General features: G+C 36.9%; 1 protein-coding gene across 18 annotated transcripts in view; it reads left to right on the top strand.

Annotated features, from left to right (window-relative positions):
• The window catches only part of PTPRD (protein tyrosine phosphatase, receptor type D), a 361,390-nt gene that overhangs the window by 167,090 nt on the left and 190,393 nt on the right, over window positions 1-3,907 (top strand). The gene's annotated exons all lie outside the window — the stretch shown is intronic.

Here is a 3,907-nt window from a genome sequence, read left to right as displayed (position 1 = left end):
TATATATATATACTGTATATATATTTAATTATACAGGATTTATATAGCGCCAAGAGTTTGCACAGCGTTTTAAAATATAAACATATATATAGCTATAGTGTTCTCTGGAAATTATGTTCAAATGTTGGCAGCATTGATGTAACTGCTTTATATATGGCATAAGCTGAAAACATAATTTGCAATATATGAAAGAGCTGTCAATGACATACAGGAGTTTAATAAATTTGATATAAAATGTGTAATTTCCTATCCATTAACCTCCCTGGCGGTAATCCCGAGTCTGGCTCGGGGTGAATTTTCTCACTGAGGGACATTGTAGTCAGCTCTCTTAAGACTGCCTATCGAACACATCTATCTAGAACAGTTTACCATCCTGAGGTACACATACCCCCAGGGGTACCTGCCAGGATGTTTAGGGGTTCAATTTATAGAAATTGGCTACCAAGGGATACACAATTCCAAAAAGGTTGGGAACCACTGCACCTGTTATGAGAGCTGTGCTAATGAGAATGACAGTTATGAGAGCTGTGCTAATCAATGCTAAGATTGCTAAATATGTTACATCCTCTATCTCCCGGGCTTGTACTGTGAAAAGATAAGTTCACTTAATTTGAGAAAAATTAATTACCCTGATCCAACATGATGGGACATCTCTAAATTCAATACCATCTTAACATAGCAGTGCTTGTGTTTCACTTGGTCTATTACCTTAATACACGCATAATACTAACTCTAAGGTGAAACTCAGTAGGTTGCATCTGTTGCAAACCCCTGGCCATTTTGGGTTAGCCTTTGATAGTTTGAAATAGCTGCCAGTGTAAGCTAATACATACACAGATGCTAAAACCATGTAGAAATATATTCATTTCTGTTAGAGTATGGCAGCTTTTGAGTATACATGTCTAAATGCATATTGATGGCTTTTTTATGTAAACCAATTTGTGCTATAAGTTGTGTCAATCAGTGTCTAGTTGCTTTACATGTTTTGTGTAGCTATGTAGGAATTTAACATCTGAAAGTCACCGGGGTTGATTTACTAAAGTAATACTTTGGAAAACGAATGTTTACCAAGCTTAGTAAAAAAGGTAACGATGTGTTCACATCCAATCATGTGCAAGAAAAAGTCCTGTTTTTTTTTCATTTCCCTTACACGTGATTGAGTGTTCAAATTGTACACAGCTTCTCCTTTTTACTAAGCAAAGGGAACATTCACAGTGTATAGTCTCTAGCTAAGAAAATAGTCTCTGACCACATTTCTTTCACAATGGCTTTCCTAATAATTTTGGATATTACAGTGATATGTACATCAAAAAAGAATGAAAAACTAGTACAAGCTACTAGTGACATTCACAAACATTTGGTATGCACAAAACCTTAATTAAAAATATTTGAAAGGGTTGTACAGTATTTTTATATATTATCTTAATATTTATTGTTTTGTATTTGATTGTTATTTTTAAAATATAGTTTTGCAGCAATTGTCAGGCCAATAAAAATGCCATTCAAATATACTGTAAATAGACCTGAACGGTAGGGAGGTTGGATTACGCTGTAGATATAGACACTGAAGTTGGGTATACACGTGTCATTTTTTTTTTCTTTTTTCGTTCAACCTGAGGGCTGAACGGAGAAAATATAACCGGTTCCTCTATCAACGCTTACTAGCATTTATTGGGGAAATCCCTGCTGTTTTCTAAATAATCTGACAGAAACCGCTGATTGCTGATTAGCTGCAGGCTCTGTTCGGCTAAAGATTTTCCAGCCAGCTCCTTTGATCAGCCTATCAAGGGATGTGAGGTAGAAGGGTGCCAACAGCAGATGAATCATCAGGAACCTGCCGAAATCTGTACTTTGTGTACCCTGCTTTAGTAGCATAATCATAACCTCTCCCTCTTAACTGGCATAGATGGGACAGTCTTGCTTTGTCAATTATACACAGAATGCATTCTTATTCAAAAATTTAGCAAGTCAAGTGTCTTAAATGTTCTGTAATAAGATTGTATATAAATCATCAGTTACACAGGTATCACCATTAAAAAAAAGTTCAGCCTTTGACAACTCATGCAGCTTTGGTCCAGGGGAAGGCAGGGTAAATGTTGCCAGTTTGTTGCCTGGTATAGAATATTACTTTAACATTTGGTTACTTTGATATTATTTGTTGTAGAAAAACCGCCCTGACTTTGTTTAAATTCCAGTATTGTTTTTGCAATTACTACCTATGCAGTAACGCATACCCTCTTCTTCTTTTACCAAAAGGCCCCTTCGTAGATTATTGGTAAAATCTTCTTTATTATTTATGAAAGAAATTTTTACCAAAAATGTATTTGATTTCTTTTTAAGATAAATCATAAAACTGAGCTCCAGGCAAATATTTTCTAAATACAAGAGCCATGTGTATTACTTGCATCTTGGAGTGCTTTGTGTATTTCTTCCAGATCTGTGCAATAATCCAGTGTAAAATGTTGCCTTTGTCCAGGAGCTTCCTGTAATAAAGGCCGGTCACTGCTGCTCTCTCTTCTTGTGCAGGGTGATTGGTCCTGTATCCACCCCCTGTAGTTTCTTGTAGACATGTGCACCAGCAACAAATTTGTTCCGTTTTAATTCGGATTTTGCGTTATTTAGTTTTTCGGGGATTCGGGTCCGAAAATAAATTAGTTTCGAGAGTCGGACTAAATTCGTTAGCGGTAGTCTGTACGAATGTTCGTTTCGTTCGTTCGTTGCAGCAAAGTGACATTTGAGGAAAAAATTGTTTTTTTCCCCCCTCAAATGTCATTTTGCTGCATCCAAATTTCGTCCAACGAACGAAATTTCGTACAGACTACCGCTAACTAATTTCGGAATTAGAAATTCGGATTCGTTTGCATTCGTTATATCTGTAATTCGGAATTCGAATACATGCGAATCTCTGAAATTTCGTCCGAAATTCGTTTCGGAACGAAACAAATCGCACACGTCTAGTTTCTTGCAGTCAATCTGTAGTTTGTGGGCTTGCTGGGTCCTTCCCCCAGCTCTGCTCTCCGCACAGGACAGGATGCATTCAATAAATGGAAGGGGAAATCTTATTGGTGGCTATAGGAAGCTACAAAACAATTTATAACGGGTTTGTCTAAAGAAATAACTTTAATTTAAGTATAGTCTTGTGATTCTCATGTGCCTTATCTTGACAATCTCTTACTTGGGTTGTTGGGTGATATTTTAGACAAAAAATTCTACTAATTTGAATTATTACTTTAGGAGGTCTGTACATTTTGATATATCTTATACCATAAAGATAATTAAAACATACAGTTGGGGGGATTTATCAAAACTGGAGCAGACAAAATCTTGAGCAGTTGCCCATGGCAACCAATCAGCTTCTCTATTCAGTTTGTTCAGTTAAGCTTTAAAAATGAAAGAGAGAAGCTGATTGGCTGCCATGGGCAACTGCTCCAGATTCTGTCTGCTCCAGTTTTGATAAATTCCCCCCTAATGTTTCTTGTTGATGAGGTAGCATGTTTTAGGGATGCAACAAACACCAGGATCCCCTGCAATGTGACTGGACCCAGCACACTCAAACAGTGTTCAATTTCTCAATCAAAGGAAAGGATCAGCTCTGTTACACATTTTCCAGTAAGTAGGTGGATGGATGGGAAAGTTTATTTCATCTTAAGGTAACATTAAAAAGCCTTGTCACATTGCCCTTTCAAGTCACGGGGGGTTTTTCACCCTTTTCTGGCCAGCTAAGGTCACAAGACATGACAACGTAAGTAGTATTTGAATGTAATGCAATAACTTTTGAAGATCTTGCTTTAAACTTCATGTTCTCTACATGATTTGTAACTGATATATGGGATGTATAGCAGATCCATATAAAAAAAAAAAAAAAATAAAAACTGGTATTAGGAATGGGGGGGGGGGGGGGGGGCAG

The sequence above is a fragment of the Nanorana parkeri genome, unplaced genomic scaffold (assembly GCF_000935625.1).
Source record: "Nanorana parkeri isolate BGI_ZX_2015 unplaced genomic scaffold, ASM93562v1 scaffold288, whole genome shotgun sequence".
In the NCBI taxonomy this organism is placed as follows: domain Eukaryota; kingdom Metazoa; phylum Chordata; class Amphibia; order Anura; family Dicroglossidae; genus Nanorana; species Nanorana parkeri.
The sequence above is the reverse complement of the archived record's forward strand: the minus strand, read 5'-3'. Positions and strand labels throughout refer to the sequence as shown.